The sequence below is a fragment of the Narcine bancroftii genome, chromosome 6 (genome assembly GCF_036971445.1).
Source record: "Narcine bancroftii isolate sNarBan1 chromosome 6, sNarBan1.hap1, whole genome shotgun sequence".
NCBI lineage: Eukaryota > Metazoa > Chordata > Chondrichthyes > Torpediniformes > Narcinidae > Narcine > Narcine bancroftii.
Genome location: NC_091474.1, coordinates 154,193,159 through 154,208,605, shown reverse-complemented (window position 1 = coordinate 154,208,605; position 15,447 = coordinate 154,193,159). Strand labels below are relative to the sequence as shown.

The following is a 15,447-nucleotide window of genomic DNA, read 5'->3' as shown; positions in this document are numbered from 1 at the left end:
AGGACCTAATCCCATACAAGAGGATCCCCAGCCCACATGGCCATCTAGTACTTCCCACTCCCACACCTCCACCAAGAAAGGCTGAAAGGTAGACCTCACTCCCCACCCCTATACCACTACCAAGGAGGTCCAGAAGGCAATGGAAGCCACAAAAAAATTTGGACTTTCAAACAATAGAAGGAGGACTGGGGGGGAGGGGTGGGGGAGAAACAATTTTTTAAGGGGGGATGAATATGATGATATGAAATTACCCCACTAGATCACCAGGGGTCATCCCGGTGACCCTGTAGATAAAGCAGTCCAGAGCTACAGTCTTGCCTTCCTGGTTCGTCTTGCAGAGAGACAAGACCTCTTAGTGTACATATTAGTTTAATAAAGCTGTCTTATATTCGCACTGCTGGTGTGGTTATTGTCAGTACAAAATGGGCTACCATTCAAGCAGACCATTTCATCCTGGATGGTACTGAGCGAGGGTCAAATGACATTTAACTTTCATCAAAGTCAAGAACTACAAAAATGAACTCAATACTTTAAAGTTATGTTAATTTCACTGAATGAAATGACTGCAACTCCTGAAAAATGTTAACACTAAGCAACATTGTACATTTTAACTGTGGTCAAGAACACAAATTCAAAATGTGCATTCTTTTAATTTTGCCTCTGTGTTCTTTAACTCACTGCATTTTACTTCTTGGCTTTATACATAAATAATATTTATTTTTACTGCATTACATTTTTATTTACAGGTGCCTAACCTTTTATCTGGAATCATCGGGTCTGGACACCTGTTGTTTAGAATCTTCCAAATTTCGGAATCATTTTGATTTTGGTGTCCCTTTCAGCAAATGCTTCACACCTAACCCCCAGCATCTGTCTCCTCCATGGCTGTCCATCGCCCCCCGCCCCCTCTGGCCATCCATCACCCCTCCCAGCCATCCATCTGTTGGCACCCCCCCTCCCCACCACCCCCAGGGCCAGGGCCAATACCAGAATATTTTGTGCACATGGCCAGGCTTAGCACGAGGGTGGTGTTCGATGTGCACTATACAGGAAGCTGTCAACCAGATTGTTGGTCAGGTGGAGATTGGAGATGACAGGGTGGCCTGGGAGCTCAGCCAAAAAGGCAGCCAGTGTCAGCTGCTCAGACCCAGTGAACAAGGGGGTCAGAAGGCCATTCTTGAGGTGCAGAACTTCAGAAGTGGACTATCAGGGCGGTGGTACCAAGCACCGGCAGTTTTCAGGCACTACACCAGCTTGTCAGGCAGGCTTTCAGGCACACCCCAGAAGAGCAGCACCATCTATTACCTGCCCCCATCCAGCTCCCGACACAGCAGTAGGGGTGCAGTGCTGCCGAGCAATAGCCGCTTTCATTACCCATAATCCCTATGCAGCTGGAAATGCTCTGCTGGCACCAGAGCTGATCCTAGTGCATGGGGGATTAAGGAAGACGGTTATTGTTCCCACATTGAGCCAGCCGCCACCTGCTTCTCTCCCACCGGGTGCTTGGAGCCAAGAGTCACCTTTCCATCGAAGATAAGAGAGGGTGTCCAGGAATATGGGGATGGGATAACGGGTCTGGGGGGTGGGTGGGTGGGGGGTTCCCTCTGAAAATAGAGAATTTATTATGGGAAATTAAACTTTTTTACGTGTAAAGTCATCCACCAAAGAAAGTGCCGATTTTTGGAATTCCGGATAAAAGGTTAGGCACCTGTATTCATTCACAGGCACATTTCTTCTGGTTTGTCTTACATCTTACTCCAGAATTTCCTTAGTTTTTTGTGAAATGAAGAGGTGGTTAAGAGGTGGGTGTTCTTGAGTAAGATGTAAGCCAAACTAGAATAAAACAGATTTCCTTCCCTGAAGGAAGTTCAATGTATTTTATGTCAATCTGGTGGTTTCATGGTTAGAATTATTAAGATTAGCTTTTTAAAACTGCACTATAAATTCCAAAGCTAACATGGAGGAACTTAAAATTAAAAGCAAGAACATGTAATTTTGGATTGCTGCAAGATTCAATGATCCGTGATTAAACTGTGTTTTGAATTAATGATAAGAAAGTGAGAGAGAGGATGCTGCGAGAGACAGAATTTTGCAGGAACTGTGAAGATATGCCACACCAGTGAACTAGCTCTCCAGCACTCAAAAAAATTTGATGATAGTGTAAAGGCCCATGGAAATGAAAGCATAGTTGTAACCAGTGTCTGGACACATATACAAACAAAATATGAGATAGAGGAAACAAAAGAGACAGTCAATTGTAAATGATGTGGTACTAAACATGCGCCAAAGCAATGCCTGACATATGGGAAAGCTGTAACAAGGGCAAAGGGCAGAATCACTATGCAAAGCAATGTTTTCCAAAGGGAAACTAAACAAAAGTAAAAGTGTACACCAGTGGTTCTCAACTTTTATCTTTCCACTCACATATCCCTATGCCATAGGTGCTATGTGATTAGTAAGGGATTGCTTAAGGTGGTTTGTGGGTGGAAAGAAAAAGTTTGAAAACCGCTGTATTAATCGTGCCTAATTGACTTGTTATGTGCTTGGTTTCATAACTCCAAAGGAAATGGGCCAATGACAATTTTTCTCAAGCAAAATATTTCAGTAAAAATTGGGTCTAAAGCACCGATGGCATAGGGATTACTTAAAGTGGTATGTGAGTGGGAAGAAAAAGGTTGAGAACCACTGATGTATACACTAAAGATGACACTGTACACACTATAGAAGGAACTGCTCTCAGTGATACACTTTTTGTGGGATGGTGGTGCCGGATAAATGGACTGTGAAATTCCTTACAAATGGAGCAAATATTCATTTAAACAGGTCTAAGCCATTTGGTCAATTTGATCTATGCATGCAATATACGGACAATGAAGATAAAGCCATAAATCCATGCAAATCCTTTACTGCCTAAAGCATACAATGGACAGAGTATCAACATGAAAGGTACATGTAAGCTCAAGGTGAAAGTTAAAGATAAAGTGCACCACCTCAGGTTCACAGTAGTCCCAAATGGACATTATTCACTGCTTGGTGACAAAGCATATGAAAACTTAAACCTAGTCAAGAGGGTGCATCACATTAATAGAGACCATGCACAGAACAGCATAGAGGAAATACTGGATCAATTTCCCAACATCTTCAAGGGGTTTGGAGTTCTACCATTCACCTATAAGATACAGTTAAAAGATACAGCCAGTAGTGCATGCCCTGAGGCTGGATCCAGCAACAGTAAAAGAAAAGCTCAAGCAAAAACTCGACCAAATGATGTCACTAGGGGTCTTAAACAAAGTGGAGAAGCCCACAGAATGGGTGAATTCCATGCTGTGTGCCTAAAAGAAAGAAAAGTGACCTTCATGTGTGCATGAAGCCAAAAGACTTGAATGCCAATATAAAAAGGGAACATTATCAGATTCTTATCAGGGATGAAATTATAAGTGAGATGGCTGGTGCAAAGTTTTTCATTAAAATGGATGCATCCCAGGGCTTCTGGCAAATAAAACTGCATGATGATAGAACAAAATACTGTACATTTAATACACTGTTTGGCAGATACTCCTGTCTGAGGATGCCTCATTGGAATTTTCTCAGCTCCAGACATGTTCCACAGGACAATGGAGCACATCACAGAAAGCATAAATGGGGTATGTGTGTACATGGATAACATGATCCTATGTGGATCCACCCAAAACAACACAACAAAAGGCTCATCAAAGTGCTGCAACACATTGAGAAGTATGGGTTAAAGGTAAACAGAGAAAAATGTCCGTTTGGTGTGAAGGAAATCACTTTTCTAGGAGATAAGCTGTTGGATGCAGATGTGGAGCCAGACAAGAGCAAGGTGAATGCAATTCTAGAGATGCTCAGACCCACTGACAAAAAAAGCATATTGAGAGTGCTGGGAATGATCAATTTCACTGGTAAATTCATTCCAAACCTGTCTTCCAAAATAATGTTCCTGAGAATGTTAGAGGAAAAATGTGAATTCAAGTGGACAGACAACCACGAGGAAGAAAGGGAACACTGAAGACCATTCTAACTACAGAACTAGTACTTTTGACATTCTTTGACGCATCCAGAAAGACAAAAATATCCACAGATGCATCAAAAGATGCCGTACTACTTCAGGAGGTAGGAGAAGATTGGAGGCCAGTTGCATATGCATCAAGGATGATGACAACACCTGAATGTTGATAAGCACAGATCAAGAAAGAGTGTCTAGGTCTGGTCTATGGAATCAAGAAATTCCAGAGCTTTGTGTATACTCTACCAACATTCGTGGTAGAGACAGACCACAAGCCATTAATAGCAATAATTTAAAAAAATCTCAGTGAGATGCCACCAAGAACCCAAAGACCAATGATGGAGCTACAACATTATGACTTTGAATTGGTGTTCACACTAGGAAAACTTGTTGTGTTAGCTGATGCATTATCAAGGGCAATGACACAGAGTGAAGCACATAATGAGAGTTTCACAGAGACAAATGTGAATCTCCATGTGAATCTCATCACTGAATCTCTTCCCATATCTGACATGAAATCCAAGCAGATCACAGCTGAAACAGAAAAGAGCACAGTTCAGAAGGTCATCAAGAATCTGAATGAAGAATGGCCTAGAGGTGAATGTCAGCCATACTACAAAATCAGAGCTGAGCTAAATATTGTCAATGGGCTTCTATTCAGACTGCTCAGAATTGTCATTCCTCAATCACTACGACAAGAGACACTGAAAAGAGTGCACCTTGGAATGGAAAAATGGGCCAGAACTCCTGTTTATTGGCCAGGGATAAACTCTGTCATTGACAGGATGGTTTCAAGCTGTCAGACCTGATTGAAACATCATGCAAAGCAAAGGAACCCATGATAATAACTAACTGATTTACCAGCAGAACCATGGCAGAAAACTGGGACTAATCTGTTCCACATGGATGGAAAAAAAATTACTTACTGGTTATTGAATATTTATCGAACTACAGTTGTAGAGAATTCCAGAACTTTGGAGAAGACTGTAATTTCCAACATGTGGCTTCAAGTCCTCTGCATCCACAATCAAACAACAAAGCAGAGAAAGGAGTTCACATAATTAAACAGTTGCTAAAGAAAGCATTAGAGAGTGGCTCAGACCTGTATCTAGCTCTGTTGAGCTATAGGTCTTCGCTGCTTGAACATGGCATGTCATTCACTGAGCTTCTGGTGCGATGCAGACTACACACCACACTTCCTTACTCTGCAGGCCCTAACAAGAACCGAGATGTTGAATGGAAACAAAGGTGTCTACAAGGGAAGAAAAAGGCAAACTATGACAAGTCAGCAAGAAGTTTATGGCCACTGGCACAATATGACACAGTGACACTCAGGGATGCCAACACTTGGGACATAAAAGCTACTGTTTGGAGGAAGTAAATCCAAGATTCTACACTGTCAGAATAGAGGAGGGTCAAATACTGAGGAGGAATTTAAAGAACCTGCTGAAAACACCAGAAATACTTCAGGAACAGATAAATGCAGAGGATTCAGCCTGCACAGAAACAGAGGAAACACCACCCATGCTAGACAGTAGTGGACCAGCAGAGCTGACACAAGCACCTGTGTGAAGAAAATCCACGTGAGTTGTCAAACCACCTGACAGACTGAATCTATAAATGGAAAGAATGTGCACATATAAATGTTTGTATTGCTGATGTTCATGTTACCTTTTTGTTGATCTTTAAATTGTTTGATTAAACATCTCAAGGAAAGGGGATGTAGTGATAGAATGCTACTACCAGGATTCAGAGACAGAATGTGTAGCATCTGGGGAATGTTGCATCTTGGGTAGATTCAGAATGGATGCTTCCACATGAGGCTGCCATGTGTATGTTCTGTCCTTCATGCTGTTTGTTAATTAATCTAGTGGTTTAAAAAAAACCATTTCTTTATTGTAATTAAAAAAATCATAGTCTCTATGATATACTTGTAGAATTTTACAAGAGTCTTCAGCGAAACACTGAATGCATGTGTGAAAGCATCAACATAAAGGCTCCAGGACAGATCCTGAGAGATGTTGACACGCAGGAATTTTAAGTTCTTAACCCTCTCCACTGCTGAGCTCTCATTGAGGATTGATTTGGGTATCCTGATTTCATCCTTAAGACCCAAATAATCTCCTTGGTTTTGCTAACATTTAGTGCAAGGTTTTAGTTGTGATACCATTCAACGAGCTGATCTATTACTTCCATATTGCTGTCTGTGATTTGCTAACAACCATGGTGTCATTGGAAAATTTGCAGATAGTATTTGAATTTACACAGGGGGGTGCAGAGATCCAGGGTTTGGAGCTCGTTGACCAGCCCTGAGGGAATAATAGTGTTGAAAATTGAGCTGTAGTTGATGAAGAGTATCCAAATGTATGATTTGCTTTTTCCAAGTGATCCAAAGTTGAGTAGAGATCCAGTGATATTGTATCTGATGTGGAGCGATTGTGATGGGAGGCAAATTGCAGTGGATGTAGACCAGTGGTGGATAACCTTTTATTTTTAAACTCACATTCCATCTTAAGTACTCCCTATGCCATAAGTGCTCTGAGATTAGTAAAGGATTGTTTAAGGCGGTATGTGAGTGGAAAGAAAAAGGTTGAAAACCACTGTTTTAATTGTATCTAATTGACTCATTATGCACACAGTTTCATAATTCAAAAGGAAATGGGCCAATGACAATTCTTCTCAAGCAAAATATTTCAGTAACGATTGAGTGTACAGCAGTAGTTCTCAACCTTTCCTTCCCACTCGCAATCCTTTACAAATCTCAGAGCACATATGGCATTAGGAATACTTAAGGTGGAATGTGAGTTTTAAGAAAAAGGTTGCCCACCCATTATCTAGACCTTTACATACATCATACATATGAGTTAATTCTGGTCATGACCAACCTCTCAAAGCATTTCATCACCATAGATCTGAGTGTGACTGGATGACAGTGATTGAGGCAGCCCACACTATTCTTCTTGGGTACCAGGATGATCGATGCCCTTTTGAAGCAGATGGAAACTGATTGCAGCAGCGAGATTAAAAATGTCCAGGAACACTCTGGCTAGTTTGTTGGCATAGATTTTCAGTACCTTTCCAAGTACGCCATAAAGGCCTGACACCTTGCAAGGGTTCACCCTCTTGAATGATGTTCTGACATTGGCTTCAGAGACATATATCACAGAATCATAAGCCTTTGCAGGTAATTTTGTAGATAGTATTGAGTTCTCCTTCTCAAAGGGAGCATAGAAGATGTTCAGTTCTTCGGGTATTGAAGCATCACAGCTATTTATGGTGTTCGACCTGGTTTTTTATAATGGCCTGCAATCCCTGCCATAGATGGTGTTTATCTATTGCTGTCTCTCGCTTCCTCCGGAATTGCTTCTTTGTTGCTGAGATAGCCTAACGCAGATCATACCTGGACTTCTTGAGGAGATCTGATACCTAGCCTCAAATCCTCGATCTCACCCTCAGCAGGTTGCGAATCTTCTGATTCATCCAAGGCTTCTGGTTGGGGAACTCCCGGTATGTGTGCATGGGCACACACTCATGCACACGAGTCTTGATGAAGTCAGTGACACATGTTGCATATTCACTCAGGTCGAAGGGAGAGTCCTTGAATATGGTCCAATCCACTCATTCAAAGTAATCCTACAGATGCTCCTCTGCCTCCCTCAAGCATACTTTTACCATAATCACCACTGGTGCTGTCATCCTCCATTCTCTGCTTGTACACCGGAAGCAGAGCAGCCAGAGATCAGACTTGCTCATAGGCATTCTTCATGGTAGTGTACCAGTGGACAATTTTGCAGGCTCTTCTGGGCTCGCAGGTGACATGCTGGTGGTAGTTCATTAGAGACTTTTTCAGGTTAGCCTGATTGAAGTCCCCTACAATGATAGTAAGGCTATCTGGAAGCATGCAGAAATGAAATGATTGCCCACTCGGATATCTTGTCACTGATGCAGACAGAGTAAAGGTGCTCAGTGAATCAATCTCCCAGTCTGCATTCAGTCTTTCCAATGTAGAGAAGACCACTTCGGGAACACCAGATACAATAGATGATTCTCGCAGATTCACGTGATGTATTACTCACTTGGAAGGACTGTTTGGGGCTCCAAATAGTGATGAGAGAGGATCTATGAGTGTAAGTATGGCACCTCCAGTGTTTAAAGGGGAAGGTACCAAGGGGATGATTAGTAGGAAGGGGTGAGTGGACAAGGGAGCCATGGAGGGAGTAGTACCTATTAAAGATGAGGGGTGGGGGGGAAGATGTTTCTGGTGGTGGTATCATATTTTAGGTGATGGAAATTGCGGAAGCTGGTGGGGTGGTAGGCGACGACAAGGGGAATCCTGTTTTTGATGCATCTGGGGCAGAGTGGGTCAGGGCCAATGAATGGGAAATAAAGGAGATGCGGGTAAGGGCTGAGCTAATGGTGGAAGTTTTTTTAAAATTCCAATTTGATGGTTTTTTAAATTATGTTAAACTATGAATTAATATTTGCCTGTGCTTCATTAATAAAATAAAGAAACCCATTAAATATAAATATCAAAAAAGAACATCCTATGCATTAGTTTCAAATATATTTGCAAGGATAAAATTTCTTATTTTAAAAATGTACTCTTTCATTAATTGGAACTGATTTCAGGTATGTTGAGTAATTCTAAGCAGGAATACAATATGACCTCTTTGATGCATTTTATTTATAACATGAATTCATGCTAATTTCTGAGGGTATTTTTCATAACTAATACCTACCTCTAAATAACCAAATATTTTGCAATGTGTATTTAATGTTTTCATTTCCATATACACAACTGGATATCAGTTACTCAGTTGGTACATTGTCTTCATTGTCGATCCTTGCATCTGATGAAATGGTGCAGCCGAGATAGGTAAACTGGTTGACCGTTTTGAGTTTTGTGTGCCCGATGGAGATGTGGGGGGGCTGGTAGTCATGGTGGGGAGCTGGCTGATGGAGGACCTCAGTTTTCTTCAGGCTGACTTCCAGGCCAAACATTTTGGCAGTTTCCGCAAAGCAGGACGTCAAGCGCTGAAGAGCTGGCTCTGAATGGGCAACTAAAGCGGCATCATCTGCAAAGAGTAGTTCACGGACAAGTTTCTCTTGTGTCTTGGTGTGAGCTTGCAGGCGCCTCAGATTGAAGAGACTGCCATCCGTGCGGTACCGGATGTAAACAGCGTCTTCATTGTTGGGGTCTTTCATGGCTTGGTTCAGCATCATGCTGAAGAAGATTGAAAAGAGGGTTGGTGCCAGACTCGCAAAGGCAAATAGCGCCTTTGGAAGACTACACAAAAGAGTCTGGAAAAACAACCAACTGAAAAACCTCACAAAGATAAGCGTATACAGAGCCGTTGTCATACCCACACTCCTGTTCGGCTCCGAATCATGGGTCCTCTACCGGCACCACCTACGGCTCCTAGAACGCTTCCACCAGCGTTGTCTCCGCTCCATCCTCAACATCCATTGGAGCGCTTACACCCCTAACGTAGAAGTACTCGAGATGGCAGAGGTCGACAGCATCGAGTCCACGCTGCTGAAGATCCAGCTGTGCTGGATGGGTCACGTCTCCAGAATGGAGGACCATCGCCTTCCCAAGATCGTATTATATGGCGAGCTCTCCACTGGCCACCGTGACAGAGGTGCACCAAAGAAAAGGTACAAGGACTGCCTAAAGAAATCTCTTGGTGCCTGCCACATTGACCACCGCCAGTGAGCTGATAACGCCTCAAACCGTGCATCTTGGCGCCTCACAGTTTGGCGGGCAGCAACCTCCTTTGAAGAAGACCGCAGAGCCCACCTCACTGACAAAAGGCAAAGGAGGAAAAACTCAACACCCAACCCCAACCAACCAATTTTCCCTTGCAATCGCTGCAATCGTGTCTGCCTGTCCCGCATCGGACTTGTCAGCCACAAACGAGCCTGCAGCTGACGTGGACTTTTTACTCCCTCCATAAATCTTCGTCCGCGAAGCCAAGCCAAAGAAAGACATTGTCTTCAAGCCTAGATATGGATTCATTGGTAGTCTTGTAATCACTTACAACATGATTTTTTTGAAATGCAAGAGAAATTACTTTTTCTCTGTTATATCCATGAATAAAAAATGCACAAATATTCTCAGGATTTTAATATTTCTCTTAACCTTCAAGGGAAAGTATCTCAAATCAGTCCAATTACTTTTGATGTCTCCATCTAGTGTTTGCTTTTATTTTCAAAAAACATTTTCTAGATTTCAGATTTATTGTCAGAGTACATACATGACATCACACAAAACCTTAAGATTCTTTTTCCTGTGGGCAAGGCAAAATTACCACTTACTAAAACGCAAATATTTAACTAGCTTATTTGATTCCTGATTACTACTGATTTATTTTACTTTGCATATTAATTTTTATATTGTAACAAACAGGTTAGCTCCAATTTTGTTAATTTCTAAACTCCCAACAAATTATCAAAATATTATAATTTTTTTGTAACTTCCCCATCATCATTAGAGAAGAGTCATGAGAAAAGTTAGAATATAAACATTGCCATGAAGTCAAATATAATCTGTGTCTCCATATTGCATCCAAGGACTGTAGAATATGTTTGCTTTATTAATAAAACACAAGTGTTGCAAAATATGTTCTACCCCAAATAGCTTCAACAACTGAATCTTATTGACAGTAGGTGCTTTCAAATTTCAGCACCCAGGTGTGATTACAGGCTTGTGGGTGCTGGATGCACCTTTCAAATCAATGGCAGACTTAACTTTTAAACTGCCAATCCGGTGAATGAAGGGGATCTCACCCCGCAATGATTTGGTGAGAGACGCATCATGCACTCAATGAAAATATCAGCCGTCAGTCTCCACTCCTCCCCCACTGGCTGTCAATAGCCCCATCAGTCACCACCCCCTCCATCAATCACCACCCCACCATCAGTTACCATCCCATCAGTCACCCTCTAACCACCCCCCCCCCCCACCAACGACGTGCCACTGCTGCAAATGGTTTGGGGGAGTTGCTACCATGATGTGCCACTCCTGTTTGTGGCAATGGCTCAGTGCAGAAACAGTGGCCATCTTCCTTACCCATAATCCCCCATGCCACTGGAACTGCTTTGCCAGCGCCAAAGTGGTTCCAGCGGCATGGGGAATATTGGGTAAGGAAGATGGTCATCGCTCCCACATTCACGCATTGAGCTGTCGCTGCGAACTGGAGCAGTGTTCGCAGCAGTTGTACATCACGGTCCCCCACTCTCCCCCCAATCGCTTTGCCCCACTCTCCCCAGATTGTGGCCCCTCATTCTCCCCCTGATCATGGCAGCGACCTCTTTTCTCCTGATCGCGGCAGCAGCCACTCTCCCCCCGAATGCGACCTCCCCTTTCCCCCCACCCGATCACGGACCCCCCATAGCAGCGGCTCCTCAGCCAGGGGTTTCCCAATGATGCAGGCTGCTGATGTCACCAGAGTCACCGGATCAGCCATTTCCCTTTAAAAACCTCAAGAGCAGGATGCCCAGGTAAGTTTTATTTGGTTCCCTGACCACCTCTGGGACCCGGTTGGGTTCTGAACACTTTCAATCACCATGTAGCTGGGTCACTAACCATGCAAATTACCCAATTAACCCCATTTTACATGGCAGTTTGAAAGGGCCTAGTGACTCAAAGTGCTTTGGAATGATGCATTTTAGCAGTAGAAAAATAATAATCCTTCAGAGCTTGAACTGAATATGCATGTCTAAACTCATGATGACCATCATTGCAAATTTGAACCATCCTTCAATGCCTTCATGACATTATTATTATCATTCTGCCTGAGTCATCCAAATTTCGAAGCCCCACTGTTAGATAAATTGAACCACAAAGCAAAATGAGCTCAGTTATATGAATTTAAGAAATACAGGTTGAGATCCTTTGTCCGAATACTTGAAATCCAAAATAATCGAAAGTCCTCAACTTTTCTCATCCGCGGTCCCATAAGGTAATACATAATAGAGTTCAGAAATCCAAATCGGAGAACAGGATGTAGCGGATGTAACTAGTGTATTATTGAGTGTAGATTTTTCAATATATGTCTACTTCAGTTAATTTGTGCATATGTAAATATTTGTATTGTAATGTGAATGCATGTATCTGAGTCTGAGCGAATGAGTGCATTTCTTAAAATCGTGTTCCAAAATCCAAAATATCCAAAATCCAAAACACATCTGGTCCCATGCATTCAGATAAGGGGTACTCAACATGTATATTAGTTTATATATTACAATTTCACACATTCATTACTGAATACATATCCTCATACAGTTTCTTTTCTGGTATTAGTACAAATGCCAAATAATACAAACTTGAGCTCTGTATTTAAGATTTCCCCGAAATTACTGAGTAATCTAGAAAACAATCCATAGAAAGATTGTTCTACTAAAGCACACATGTCAAACTCTGGCCCGCGGGCCAAATTTGGCCCACGATATAATTATATTTGGCCCGCAAGATCATTTCAAAAATGTATTAGAGGTGGCCCACCCTGCAGCGAGAGCCGATGCTATTTTTTGGTAATGTCACCCCCACCATCCTCCCCCTTCATTGCACATCCTTCCCCATTGTAACACGAGAAGTCTGTCGATGTTATCAGCCGGCAAGCCAGTTGGAAGGCTGCTCTCACAACCAGTCACTTCTCCCACCTGTTGAGCGGTGCGGCGGATGGGCGAGTGCCTGTGATTTCCGGTCGGCGCGACGGGCATGGCAGGATGCGCACGGCCCCCGGGCAGCACGAGCCCCGCGCGACTGGCACCGGACGACCCTTCCACAGCGCGAGTGCACTTCTCCCGGTCGCCACGGCCTTCAGCGCTTGCACCCGCGCGGACCCCAGGGACGGCTGGTTCGGCCCTGCACGTGAAGAGAGAGATGGTGGCTGTCCACAAAGGCTGATCAGCGCGCTGGGCCTGAGTGGGTGGGTAAGCAGGGGTGGGCAGAGGGTGTAGGTGAGGAGTAATGGGCAGGGGAAGTTATGGTGGTGCAAGGGGCAGTTAGAGGGGTGGATAGGGAAGAGGTAAAAGGGGAGGGGCAGGGTGAGTAGGGGAGGGGTGATTAGAGGGTGAGAGATGGGTAGAGGGAGGAACAGGTTGAGGGGAGAAGCAGTAGAGAGGCGTGTATAGGATGGGGTGGGTAGAGGCAGAGCGAGTGGAGTGAGGGGTGAGTAGAGGTTGGGTAAAGAACTGGTCAGGTAGAGGGATGGTGGGTCGAGGGTGAATAGAGGTCTAGAGCCTGAGGAATGAGCAGGAAATGCTGAGTCCTGATGCAGGCCAAAATGGACACAGCCTGTGAATGCTGACTACATCTCCACAGGGACCAAATATGTTTCCTTCAGGTCAAGCAAAGGGTGAACTTGAGCTACCTACTCCTGACCTGTAACATTATCCTCCTAAAGTTATATCCTAAAGTTTAACATTACATATGTTGAAAGAAGAGAAAACATGCAGATGTTGTTGAAAATTTTCAATAAATATTTAGTTCGGCCCTCGACTTAGTCCAAGTTTTTAATTTTGGCCCTCCGTGAATTTGAGTTTGACACCCCTGTACTAAAGCAACATGCACATGTTCATTTCATAGACAATATCCCAGAATCAGTATTTATACTCATGAACATGTCATGAAATTCAGTGATTTGCAGCAACCTCAAAGGTACAAACATTTATATAAACTACCTTACAAAATATTTTTTAAAAGTAGTGCAAGAAGAAGTCAAAGGAAGTCCATGTCTGTAGTTAATTGTTCTTTCAGGAAACTGATGACCCAGGGGAAGATGCTGTCCTTGTACTGCTGAGTGCTTGTCTTCAGACTTCTGTACCTTTTACCCAATGGTAGCAGAGTGAAGAGGGCATGGCTTGGGTAGTGGGAGCCCTGACAATAGAGTCTGTTTCCTTAAAGCACCACCTCTTGTAGATATCCTTGATGGAGTGAAGACTGGTGCCCATGATGTTGGAGACCAAGTTAACAACCTTTTGTAGTTTTTTTTCCTGACCTGAGAATTGGCACCTCCAGTCCAGATAATGATGCAACCAGCTAGTATATTCCTCACTGTACACCTGTAGAGGTTTTGGAGAGTCTTTGGTGACATACCAAATCTCCTCAAACTCCTCACAAAGCCTAGCTGCTGGCGAGCCTTCTTCATGATTATATCAACATGAAGGATGCAGAACAGATCTTTGAAGATGTTGACACCCAGGAATTTGAAGTTCTTGACCCTCTCCACTGCTGATCCCTCGATGAGGATTGTTTCGTGTTCTCTTTGATCCTTGAAGTCCATAATCATCTCCTTGCTTTTGCTAACTTTGAGTGCAAAGTTGTTGGTGTGATACCACTCAATGAGCTGATTGATCTCCCTTCTGAATGCTTCCTCATTGCCATTTGCGATTCTGCTGACAACCATGTCGTCATCGGAAAATGTCACCTTTCATACAGATGCAATGGTGAAATCAATCTCCCTCGTATTTACTAATTAACATTTGAGAAAATTTCTTTGGAGCTCTCCAAAGTCAATGTCATTTATTTTTACTTTATCTGACAGGGTGTGGGGAATAATATTAAGCCAATGATGGAGGAATGTACAAGATTATTGGATCACTAAACAACAAACACCTGTTGCGATTATTTCTAAAAGTTTTAAGCATCCTTGAAATAATTTTCAACTGTCTTTGGATGAAAAGGATAATTCTTCATTCCATTCATTTCTTGAGAAGAAAAACTAAAAGAATGGATACCAGCTAACCACCTCCATAGCAAAAATTGAAAATTACCATAATTACCTAACCCTCAGGTCCCAAAGAGAACCACTGGGGAATAACATGGATTAAAGTGGTCCATCTTTCCTTGGCTCTCTGTTGAATGGAGTACTTAGAGTGCATCTTCCATTTATCTACACCACTGATCTAGAAGCCGAAGTTCTGAATCAGATATGACCATGTGTTCCAATGGCCTTTCTTCTGATGAATGCAGGATCAAATATCTTTCTGAAGTCAACAAAACCAATGTAAATGGGTCTCTACTTGATAAAATGGGAAAAAGAACTCCAAATAAGGTACAAAGAGAAAGTAATAATAAAACAAAATCAAGGAATAAACAAATGGAAAGAAAATGAAAAGGGGTTAATTTCATCAGATTAATTAATAGGCTTAATTTGATTATTTTATTCTCATATCTACATATTTTAGGATGCCTCAAAGGATCCATTTGTTACTACATCAGAGATCACCACCCTATAAAGATCTCGAGTCTTAGTTTTAAACCAATTTGTCTGAAAATCCAAAATATTAAATCCACTGCTTCAAATTTCAGTCAGTTCATTTTATTTTAACAAGATTGTCTACCTGATCTTTCCTTCATATCATAATATTTAAAACTTCACATTATTTTATTTTGAGTCCTTTCCACTACCTCTGAA

General features: G+C 42.5%; 1 long non-coding RNA gene across 4 annotated transcripts in view; it reads right to left on the bottom strand.

Annotated features, from left to right (window-relative positions):
* Nucleotides 1-15,447, bottom strand: part of LOC138736613 (uncharacterized) — a 161,924-nt gene that overhangs the window by 135,893 nt on the left and 10,584 nt on the right. The gene's annotated exons all lie outside the window — the stretch shown is intronic.